This window comes from Dromiciops gliroides, chromosome 1, assembly GCF_019393635.1.
Source record: "Dromiciops gliroides isolate mDroGli1 chromosome 1, mDroGli1.pri, whole genome shotgun sequence".
NCBI lineage: Eukaryota > Metazoa > Chordata > Mammalia > Microbiotheria > Microbiotheriidae > Dromiciops > Dromiciops gliroides.
Window position 1 is genome coordinate 518,517,829 of NC_057861.1, and position 12,652 is coordinate 518,530,480.

General features: G+C 39.2%; 2 pseudogenes; one reads left to right on the forward strand and one right to left on the reverse strand.

Moving 5' to 3' along the window:
- Positions 1–7,199: 7,199 nt before the first annotated feature.
- LOC122739902 lies at positions 7,200–7,595 on the reverse strand (annotated as a pseudogene).
- An 897-nt stretch (positions 7,596–8,492) lies between these two features.
- Positions 8,493–12,652, forward strand: part of LOC122737117 — a 45,617-nt pseudogene continuing 41,457 nt past the window's right edge.

Consider the following 12,652-nt stretch of genomic DNA (forward strand, 5'->3'; position numbering starts at 1 on the left):
GGAGTGGAACTCAACCCCTTAGTTGCACTGACACAGATCCAGTCCCAGGAAGACTTTGCCAGAGAAAGAGACCTCCAGAGCCTCTGAATCAGCTGCAGCTCCAGTGTCATCTGGAACTAAGCTCATGATCTGCTGAGAGGGCTGAGCCCTTGGCAGGACGGAGATTGCAGGGGTCTCAGCTGGTGCTGAGGTAGAACTTAGGTTTTCACCCCTGCTGGGAACCAGGAGGTAGGCTTTAGTAGAGGTGGCCCAGGTGGAGGAGGGGCACAGGCTTGTCAGAGCTGACAACCACAGCACAGAAAGCTGTTTGATTAGCAAGTTGGTCTGGAGTTATGTACAGACCAGGGAACAGGCCAGGCTAGTTAAGAACTTGCTCCTCCTTAAATCATACTACCTGGGACTTCCTGAAGCTTGGGACAGTGCAGCCTGGAAACTGTGCCCCACTTTAAGGAGCTAAAAGTCAAGCAAAAGAAAGGCAAGTTGAGCAGGCAGAGAAAGGTGAGGATCATAGAAAGTTTCTTTAGTGACAAGGAAGATCAAGGTGCACCCTTAGAGGAAGATGTCAATGTCAGGGCCCCTAAATCCAAAGCTTCTAAGAAAAATATTCATTGGTCTCAGGCCATAGAGGCACTCAAAAAGGATTTTGAAGATAAAGTTAGAGAGATAGAGGAAAAAATGGAAAGAGATGTGAGGGTGATGCAGGAAAGACATGAGAAAAAGTCAACAGCTTGAAAAGCCAAATGGAAATGCTCTCTGGTGAAAATAATTGCCTAAGAATTAGGATTGAACAAATGGAAGTCTGTGACTTTATGAGAAACCAAGACACAATAAAGCAAATCCAAATGAATAAAAAAATAGAAGGCAATGTGAAATATCTTCTTGGAAAAACTGCTGACCTGGAAAATAGAGCCAGGAGAGATAATTTGAAAATTATTGGTCTACCTGAAAACCATGATCAAGGAAAGAGCTTACACATCATCTTCCAAGAAATTGTCAGGGAAAATTGCCCTGATATTCTAGAAGCAGAAACTAAAATAGAAACTGAAAGAATCCACTGATCACCTCCTGAAAGAAATCCCAAAAGGAAACCTCCCAGGAATATTATAGCCAAATTCCAGAGCTCCCAGGTGAAGGAGAAAAACCTGGAAAGACTCATATGAACTGATGTATAGTGAAGTGAGCAGAACTGTGAGTACATTGTGCATAGTGACAACAATATTGTTTGATGAACAATTGTGAATGACAGCTACTCTCAGCAATACAATGATCGAAGACAATCCCAAGGGACTAATATTGAAGCATACTATCCACTCCCATTGAAAGAACTGATAAAAGAGCACTTATGGATTGTACATATATAACCTATATCAGATTAGTTGCTGTCTTGTGGATGGGGGGGGGAAGGGAGGGAGGGAGAAAAATTTGGAACTCTAAATCTTATGAAAATTAATGTTGAAAACTACCCTTACATGTAACTGGAAAAATAAAATAAATGTTTGTTGCATTGAAAAAAAAGGAAGAGGAAGATAAAAAAATTGTTTTTATATGTCTCCTACAGAAAAATAGAGTAAGAGACAGTTATGGAACAGATCAGAGAAAAGTTAGGAAAACAGCACCAGTTTATTTGCCCCAAGAACAAGTAGGCATATACTGCAGAGATTCTTTCCAAAGATGTTTAAAGACTCCTTTTTTTTTTAGTGGAGCTATATAAACTTTTTTTGCTCACTGGTTGCAGACCTTAGTTTAGGTCTCTATTAAGTAAATCAATCAAATCCAGATTGATTAATTTTCAGTTGTCCTGGCTAGTTCGTACAGGGTGTTATCAGTTCCATTAGCAAGATACAAAGTAGTTTAACAGTTCATCTTAAAAGCAAACACTATAACAAGAGTATATGAAACACAAATCAGTTTGATATTTCAACTAAAAAACAAACAATATGGCAAGAATATATGATTCAAAAGGGGTTATCAAGAATAAGGATACCCAGATGTTTTTATAAGAATTGCTCCAGAGGCAGAGCCAAGATGGCAGAGGAAAGGCAGTGACTTGCCTGAACTGTCCCCAAGACCCCTCCAAATACCTTCAAATAATGCCAGAAGACAATTCCTGGAGGAGCAGAACCCATAACAGGACAGGGTGAAATAATTTTCCAGCCAAAGACAACTTAGAAGGTTGGCAAGAAAGGTCTACTGTACAGGGGGGAGAGTGGAGCACATCCCAGCACAGGCTGTGCCAGTGAACCAGGCCTCAGGAGCCTGTGAATCAGCTGCTGCAGCAGCTCTTTCCGGAACTCAGCCTGCAGATGGTGAGTGGGTTGAGCAGTTGGCCAGGGGGAGATTGCAAGGGTCTCTTTCCTGGTGCTGAGGCAGGGTTCTGTGGTTTTTGCCTGTGCTGGAATGTGGGTCTCAGTTTTGGGTGGTGGTCCTAGGCAGAGGCTTGGGACAGTGTGTCCTTCTCCCTGGAAGTAGTGCCCCATTTTAACAAAGAATTAAAAATCAAGAAATAGGCCAGGAAAATGAGCAAACAGAAAAAAAATGCTGACCCTAGAAAGTTTCTATGGTGACAAGGAAGATCAAAATACACCCTCAAAAGAAGGTTACAAAGTCAAAGCTCCTACTTCCAAAGCTTCCAAGAAAAATATGAATTAGTCTCAGGCCACAGAAGGGTTCAAAAAGGACTTTGAAAAAAAGAAAGATAGGTAGAAGAAAAAATGGAAAGAGAAATGAGAGCAATGCAAGAAAATCATGAAAAAATAGTCAGCAGCTTCAAAAGCCAAATTGGCCAAGTGGAAAAGGAGGTACAAAAGCTCTCTGAAGAAAATAATTCATTAAAAATTAGGACTGAGCAAATGGAAGCTAATGACTTTATGAGAAATCAAGAAACAATAAAGCAAAACCAAAAGAATGAAAAAATAGAAAGCAATGTGAAATATCTCCTTGGAAAAACCACTAACCTGGAAAATAGATCCAGGAGATATCATTTGAATATTATTGGACTACCTGAAAGTCATGATAAAAAAAAGAGCCTAGACATTATCTTCCAAGAACTTGTCAGGGAAAATTGCCCTGATATTCTAGAACCAAAAGGTAAAATAGAAATTCAAAGAATCCACTCATCACCTCCTGAAAAAGATACTAAAATGAAAACTCCCAGGAATATGATAGTCAAATTCCAGGTCAAGGAGAAAATATTGCAAGCAGCCAGAAAGAAACAATTCAAGTATTGTGGAATCCCAGTCAGGATAACACAAGATTTAGCAGCTTTTTTCATTTAAGGATCAGAGAGCTTGGAATATGATATTCCAGAGGGGAAAGGAACTGAGAATTCAACCAAGAATCACCTAAGCATCAAAACTGTGTGTAATCCTTCAGGGGAAAAAAGGGAATTCAATGGAAAGACCTGAGCTGAATAGAAAATTTGACTTCCAAATATAAGACCCTAGAGAAAGCATAAAAAGGTAAACAGGAAAAAGAAATAATAAGGGAAATTAAAAGGTAAAACTTTTTACATTTGTGAGAAAATAATGGTTTTTTGGGGATCCAGGGGACCCTCACTCAAGGGCTTAAATCAGGAGCCTTGCCTGATCTCTTTTAAGGCCAGTCCAGGGTCAGTAAAGTTGGAGCTCAGAATCTGAATAGAGTTTAAAACCACACCTACCTGAAAGCCTTTTACAATTAGACTATCTGTCCTCTGGACTCTGACCTCAGCACACACTGCTCATTTTAATATGGACCACCCTCAAGTCCAGTAAACCAATAGATTTAAATGATGTTGGACAATTGGCTTTGAGCAATGTGTAAAGGCTGCCTCTTGTCTGGTCTGCAGGTGGCTTATGCTCTCTGATTTGTTCTCTCTTTGCCTGAGACACTGGAGGAGGCAGCCATGCTGCCCCCTCTTTCTTGACTGGGATACTAAAGAGAACAGCCAGGTGTCCCCCCTGGGTCTCCTCTCTATCTTGGTTAAGTAGGGCTTCTGAACTCTAATTTGGAACAATGTGCTTTTTTTTTTTTACTAACATTTAATACGATTTAATAAAAGCCTAATGCCAAGACTGATGCAGTAGCCTTTAATTTATAAGTAGCAATATATTAGAAACCCCAGCTAAGTTCTCCAATGTCTTAGAGCAGAGACAGGCACCCCCAATATTTCAAAGGACACACATTCCTACATGGGAAGTTGATACTTGTAAGTCATAAGAACTTTCTCATTATTAGGGCATATTTAGATGAATGGCACAGGTGGCCTTTGGGATTGTCTTGGATCATTGTATTGTTGAGAATAGTTAAACTTCTTGATTTCAAGTCTACCACCCTGCTGCACTGCTACCAGGATTGTGAAATATCCCCAAAGTCTTAGTGTCATCTGAGCTTTTATTAACATTTAAAGTTTGCACTACTACCATTGAGTCACAACAAATTTGCTCTTCTAAAATGCTTAGTCACAATGAGTAAAGTAGTAAAGCGATAAACTGACCTATTTCTGAACCTCACACAAAAGAACTAGCTGAGCTGAGGCAATGAGTGCCCCACAGAGGAGAGGGAGCTACACTAGCATTCAGGAAACCCTGCGTTTCAATCCTGCTTTGGACATTTGCTTTTTCTAAGACCCTGGGAAAATCACCAAACCTGAGTTTCTTCATCTTAAATATAGAGATAGCAGTAGCATTTACCTCAGAGTGATGATGAGACTCAAACAAGGTAACATGTAGACTATGCCATGAAGTGATCCTTTAACTGAAAACAGCAACAACAACAGCAACACAGATCTCTTCCCCTCCTGTCTCCCAGAAACGAGAGCAGGCAGAGTTTTCTACCTTGTTCCTATTTGCTGACATGTCAGAGAAATGAGTTTCACAGTAGCATAAAAAGAAAAGGGAGGAGGGGTGGGGCCTGGGAGGGAGAATCATCTCAGCCTCAATAGTGAAAGCAGCTGCTTACTTTTGTTGCACGTTTCAGTTTTGTAAAGTTGTGGATGCATCTGCAAATAATAAACTGTCTCCCAGACCTGCCATAGGTTTGGTAAAATGGTTACTGAAGGATATAAATTTAAAGTCAGACCTTTCTCATCCTATGGGTTATTAAAAGAAGTAGTGTCATTAGACATGTAGAAAAGAAAATAAATGCTTATGGATTGAAAAAAAATACTTTAAAAGAATGTAAGAAATGTCCAATAGTCAAATGATGATGGAAGACTGACGTTCAAGGGAGAGATTGAGACAGGCCTTATAATTCTGAGAAGTCACTTGAACAGAAATCATATTAAAACCCTTAGGAAATGTTGAGCTTCCCAAGAAAGTATAGAGGGAAAAGAGAAGGCCCAGATCAGAACTTTGAGGAACACACACATAGAGTTCAATTTAGATATGGATGATGAGTTAGCAAAAGTGAATAAAAAGGAGTGGTCATATGGGTAGTAGGCAAACCAGGAGGTGGTAGTGTCACTAAAAAAAAACAAGAGAAAAAGGTTATCCATGTGAAAAAAAATGTTTTCATATGTCTCCTATAGAAAAACAGAGTGGGAGAAAGTCACAAAACAGATCAGAGAACCTTTAAGAAAACACAGAACCAGTTTGTCTGTCCCAAGAGCAACCAAGCATGTTCCTACAGGGACTCCTTCCAAAGAAGGAGTTCAAAGATTCCTTTTTAGTGGAGGTATATAAACTTTCTTTGCTCACTGGTTGCAAACCTTAGTTTAGGTCTCTATTAAGTAAATCAATCAGATCCTGGCTAGTTAGTACAGGGTGTTATCAATTCTATTAGCAAGATACAAAGTAGTTTGACAGTTCATTTTAAAAGCAAACACTGGGGCAGCTAGGTGGCACAGTGGATAGAGCACTGGCCCTGGATTCAGGAGGACCTGAGTTCAAATCCAGCCTCAGACACTTACTAGCTGTGTGACCCTGGGTGAGTCACTTAACCCCACTTGCCTCACCAAAAAAACACCACACTATAACAAGAGTATACGAAATACGAATTAGTTTGATATTTCAACTAAAAAACAAACAATATGACAAGAATATGTGATTCAAAAGGGGTTATCAAGAATAAGGATACCCAGATGTTTTTATAAGAATTGCTCCAACAGACAACGGTGTTCATTAGAGAGCCATAAAATATAACCAATTCTGGGGAAAGAAGTCAACTGATATGTCACAATGTAAGTAAGAATGGGGTTTGCTTGCCACTCACTTGTATATTATCTGGGTTCATTTGGAGTTCAATTGGAGAACATTTTGATCTTATTAAAACAAGATTTCATAAAATTTTTTTGGATAATAAGGTAGCTCCATCCAATCCAAGTGGTTTATATATTCATCATAACATCCAGGAAAAGAGAAAAGCACAGGCAGCAGTATCAGGTGCTGCAGATAGGTCAAAAAGGATTATGATTTAGAAAAGACAACCAAATTTGACAGTTTTAGAGAGAGCAGTTTCATTTGAGTGATAAGATAGGAAATTAGAACGCAAGGGATTGAAGAGTGAAGAGTTGAGGATATGGAGATAGGTCGTAGACAACTTTTTCAAAGACTTTGGCCAAGAATAGATAGGACAGATAGTACAATAACTTGAGATTATGGTTAAAAGAGTCCAAGTATAGGGGAGATGGGCATGTTTCAAGAGGAGAGGGAAGAAAGTAGGTAGTAGGGAGAGGTTGAGGATTTGAGAGTGAGGGGTGATGATTGAGGACACAATCTGTTGAAGAAGATGGGAAGGGAGAGGATCAAGCATACATGTAGAATGTTTGGCCTTGGCAAGGAGAAGGGTTATTTCTTTGTCAGAGACTGGTGGAAAGGAGGAGAGAATGGGAGATGATAATAAAGAGTTTTAAGCATGGGAGAAAAAGAAGCTTACATAGTACAAAAAATGTTTTCTTCCCAGCAGTCTGGCAAAGTAATACAGGTATTACCTTATTCATATTCCAGATAAGGAAACTAAAACACAGGAGAGGAAGGAGACTTCCTGGTACCCAATTTGCTAATGTTAAGAGTCAGGGGGCAGCTAGGTGGCACAGTGGATAAAGCACCGGCCCTGGATTCAGGAGGACCTGAATTCAAATCTGACCTCAGATACTTCACACTTACTAGCTGTGTGACCCTGGGCAAGTCACTTAACCCTCATTGCCCCTAAAAAAAGAGTCCGGATTTGAACCTACTCCCCCCCCCCTTATTTTAAGTTCAATAAGTTGATTTTTGAAAATGTACACAAAAATGTTGAACCATTTCATGCATCTTCAGCAGCTGGAGCATCTCCACCCTTGGTGTTCCTAGTATATATCACTTGTGCTCTGGGTTTGGAAACCAGCTTAATCAGACCTTTACTAAGTAGTTCTTGGAGGGCTGCCTGGGCTAGAGAACCTTGAATCTTCAGTCTTTGTGAAACCACTGCAGGGGTGATAAATTTATAGTTAGGGACCTCCTTGCAGAGTTTGTCATACTTTGCTTTGTCAAACAGAACCAGATTGTTGAGCTTGTCTCACACTTTTCCCTTGGACCACTTCTTCTCAGCTTTGCCCCAGACTTGTTCACAGGGTTCTTGTCCTTCTTGGCCGACTTGCCGGCGGCATCTTTCTTCTTCTTATCGTCCTTGGGTGGCATGGTAAGGCTCCAGGAACTCCGGTTGCTGCTGCCTTCAAGGTAAGATGTTGGACAGAAAGCTGAACCTATTCATCTTGATTTCAAGTCCTTCACCCTTCCACTTATCTATGCCATGCTGCTACCAGGATCCAGTTGTGAGATATCACAAAAGTCTTAGTTTCATTTGAGTTATTAAAGCTTAAACTTTGGACTACTGTCATTCAGAGTCACAGCAAATTTGCTCCTCTAAAATGCTTAGTCACAATGAGTAAAGTAGTAAAGTGATAAGCTAACCTCACACAGAAGAATAAGCTGAGCAGAGGTCATGAGTGCCCCATAAAGGACAGGGAGCTACTCTAGCAATCAGGAAGCCCTGGGTTTCAATCCTGCTTTGGACACTTGCGTTTTCTATGACCCTGGGCAAATCACCAAACCTGAGTTTTCTCATCTTAAATATAGAGATAGCAGTAACATTTACCTCAGAGAGATGATGAGACTCAGATGAGGGAATATGTAGTGATCCTATAACTGAAAATAGCAACAACAACAGCAACACAGATCTCTTCCCCTCCTGTCTCCCAGAAATGAGAGCAGGCAGAAATTTCTACCTTGTTCCTATTTGCTGACATGTCAGAGAAATGAGTTTCACAGTAGCATAAAAAAAGGGGGAGGAGGAGCAGGGGCTGGGAGGGAGAATCATCTCAGCCTCAATAGTGAAAGCAGCTGCTTACTTTGATCACACGTTTCAGTTTTGCAAAGTTGTGAATATAGCTGTCTCCCAGACCAGCTACAGGTTTGGTAAAATGGTTTCTTAAGGATATGAATTTAAAGTCAGGCCCTTCACACCCTCTGGGTTATCAAAAGAAATAGTGTCATTATCTTTTGACGCTGAGTTGGTTTATCCAATCACATTTTAGTATGCAAATTATTCTCAGTCAGTTCAGAGAAATAGGAATAAATACAGCCAAAGGTTCAGTCAGGACACAATTGCAGAGCCTGGCAGCTACTTCACCTTTCTTGTGTCTCTAAGGGCAAGCCCAGAAATGTCGTCTAAGAAGCAGACCTCAGCAAATCCAGCAGAGGAGACCATACCTGCCCCACTTACCAACTACAAAATTCAATATACTAAGGTTAGTAGATTCCAACTGCACATGTTACCTTACCTTAGGTAGGTGAAAAATACACTTATTTAAAGAGTGGGAAGGTTAATTTAAAATAGCCTTATTTAAAGTATCTTATATAAATAAAGAGTGGCTATGCATAATAGGGATTGGGGTAAAGAGTCTTACTAAATATATGAGATATTAAAAGAGAAAAATAACCTTATATGACTTTGTTTGGACTCTCATGCTCAAACTGTTTTGTTAGCAAGTCTTCTTGTAGGAGCTAGTAGGAGCAAGACACTTAAAGGGCAGAGATAACCACCGTGTAGTCTTGTACACATGGATGTGCGTGGCAGGGAATATTTAAGTTTAATCATTTCAGCAAGGAAATTTGCGGGAAAAAGCTGAAGGAAATGTAGCGCAAAGCCATATGCATCATGAATACATTTATTTATCTCACTAGACAAACATTGCTATTGGATCAGCTGCCCAATAGCTAACTAATCAACATTATTATTAGCATAGAGCCAAAGCAGGCCTCCAGCGTTTCCACTTAGGAAGTGGTTGCTAAAGTGAAAAATAAGAAATGGCTCCAGCTTTATTGTTTTAAATGTTCCTGTGACATGTACTCATTCCAAACTGTTTCAGAAAAGCTTGCAAATCAAATTGCAAAAGCTATGAAGAAAGTTTTTTTTTTTAAATTTCCCACCCTAATGCTCCAAACTTGTAGTGGTTTTTTATTATAAAATCAAAAACTTTTATTTTATCTGAAGTGGAAAGCCAAAGATGAGAATATTTATTATATTTATAGATGCTGAATTGTTTTGTGAACAAACCATTTTTAATAGCAGAGAAACTGGCACAGGGAAGGGGAGGGTTCTTTGACTTGGAGCCTTGGAGAATTTAGGCATTTTAAAATTTAGCATGTTTCTGTTTTCGTAAAGAGAGTACACGAGCCAGCCTTGGTTGGTTGAGTGTTTCATTTAGTTTGTGCATACTATTTCTTTCAGAAATGCTTTATTTGGGGGTATACATTTTCTTTCAATATTATTTCAAGTCACATTTATATATGAAGTTTATGGGGCCAATGAATTTAGAAAATATAAAAACATTTACATTCTCATCAACATCTTCTTCCCCAACTCTAAGGTTTTCCTACATTAGGGGCAAACCCCACTCCTCCACCCCTAACCTCCAGGAGTGGACAACTTAAAGTAATATTTTTAAAAGTATAATATTCCTCATAATGTTTGTCATTTAGCCATTTCAGTCACTTCCAACTCTTCATGACACATTTAACGTTTTCTTGTCAGGGATACTGGAGTGGTTTGCCATTTCCTTCTCCAGCTCATTTTACAGAAAAGGAAACATAGGCATGCAGCATTAAGGGTTGTAATGATTGGAATGATCTGTAAGGGGCTAAAATTCTAGCTATACTATCTAAAATCTAATGAGTGGTCACCAATAAATTATAACCTTTAGCAAGAGTTTAGACTTTTAAACATTTATTAAGGAGAATAAGAATTTGGTAAAGAGAGAAAGACCTAGATTAATCTATCTCGGGGAGCTACAGTTCTGCTCCACTCTCCACGAGAGTCCTGGCAAAAGCAAGCCAGAGTGTCAGCTCTTGCCCCTCTTCCTCCCACAAGCAAACGTCACTTCCTGATGCCAAAGAAAAGCCGCATGACCTTGCCCTCAGAGGCCTTCTCCTCATGGTGGAGCTTTCCTATGGTAAGTCTCCAGCAGGAGGCATCATTCCAATCATTACAGGGACTTGCCCAGTGTCACATAGCTAGTGTCTGATACCAGGTATGAATTCAGGAAGATGAGTCTTCCCTGCTTTAGGCTGAGCTCTCTATCCACTAGCTGTCCATTCCACATAGTAGTTAGCATAATACAGGTTGATTACTACAGGACTATCTGTCCTAAGTAGATGTATGAAATCAGGTAAATGACATAAACTCCTTGGTTCTCAATTCCTTTCTTGTTGACATAATCCAAGTTGGAATCAATTTTATTTATCCCTTCTAACTCTCACATTCTGGTAATGTCTGATCTACTTTTTTGCTACCATATTCTGCTTTAGTAAAAACACATCTCCTTAATCCAAACTAATAAGCCTAAGACCCAGCCCCCTTGACTGGTAGGGGTAGGTAAATGGGGAAACTTTGTTCATGATCACTAAGAAACCTTTTGATGATCAACAACATTTGTACAACAGCTTTATTTGCTAGTTTTGGCATGTAAGAATTAATAAAAACCTTTTCACCTTGCTTGTATAGCTCAAGGAAACTTAAATGTTCCATATTTTCATCTTGTGAAATAATAATAGTATAAGAGACTTCCAGATCATGGGACAGACTAACAAGATGGTAAAGTGGTTAGTTACCCCATAATGAATACTAAACCCTCAAAAAGAATAAAAACTCTCTTAACTCATATTACAAAGTAAAGTCAAGTAAAACAATGCCTGATGAAACACGGAATCCTTTGGATTCTCAAGCTGGGGGTGAATAATAAAAAGCAATTCCAGAATGCAAAATTCCTTTTTACATCCCTAGGTATATAACAACAGGGCAGGGCAGGTTGGATTTGACCCAGGATTTGCCTCCTCCAAGTCTTTAATGTGCAGGTTGTTTATTCATTTTGAATTTATGATGAAATACAGCTCAAGATATTGGTCTAACCCCAATTGCTGCCAGACTGCTTTCCATTTTCCAAATAGTTTTTATCAAGTAGGGAACTTTTTCCTAAATAATTATATCCCCAAAGACTTACATGAGCAAAATAGAAAAAGGAGGATTAATGAACTGATTAGAAACCTGAAAAATAAGCAAACCCCAAGTTAGCACTAATGATTAAATCTTGGATGTTAAAGAATTATATTTAATCAAAACCAAAATCAAAGTTCATAGAACTGATATGTAAAATTAATCACTGGAAAATAAAGGACATAGTAGAGAGGCTTGTTGGTGAACAGTGCTATTTGGCTGTTTTTCTTTACCAGAAATTTGGAGTTTGGTCTGGGAAGGGAGGTAATTAGGAGTGAAAAGCTTTGGAAATTTTCTTAACTCCTGGGCCACTGTCATTTTCTTATTTTCCAATAAAGAATATTTTGTGACACCTTTCACACATTTCAGTTTCTGTTTTAATCCAAATGAGTTAAGGGGGAAGAGGATTTGTGTGTGTGTGTGTGTGTGTGTGCAGATGTCCTGTCTGATCTCTGAACAAAGCCAACAACTGATCACATATCTAACTAGCTATAAAAATTGATTTTACTGTCTCTATCTCTAGGAGAATGGTTTCTCCATAGGCAGAATAAATAGTCTTTTAGGTGATGACATTGGGAATGACCTAGCACCCTTGAAATATCTGCCAACTATGCTACCTGAAATTCTACCATCAGAGAGTCCTTCTCTTGAATTATCTGGCACCTTCTTTCAAATTGGAAAGATCTCTGCAAGGGCAGCACATTAAACTGTCTTCAGTCATGGAAACCTTATTGCTTATCATGTGGTATGAGTTTATGATGTCACTTCTCTTCAGTAAGAGCTGGCTAAGTTAAGGCACTGGGAAATGGCATCATAGGATCCCAGAGTGGGATACATCCAATGTACACCTGAACAGAAATCCTTTCTATGACAAAGCCTAGGGATGTTCATTCTGCCTTCACTAAGGAGTAAAAGAGGATGCCTGATAACCCAGCCAGGTCAGGATCATTTAATCTCTACAGAAAAGGTCACTACTCAGGGAAAGGGATGAGACCAAAGCACAAACCAGAAGAATAGAGTAGCCACTCTATGTGATTTCAAAGGATCCTTTCCCTCTATTAGTAGGAATAGTTGAGAGTTGATTCTATATTAAAAATATATTTGGTGGTATGTGGCAAAATTATCTGGCATTATTAAATACCACTAGCCCCATATTAAACATTACATAGATACATTACATTTTTTAAAAGTTCATTTTTATTTT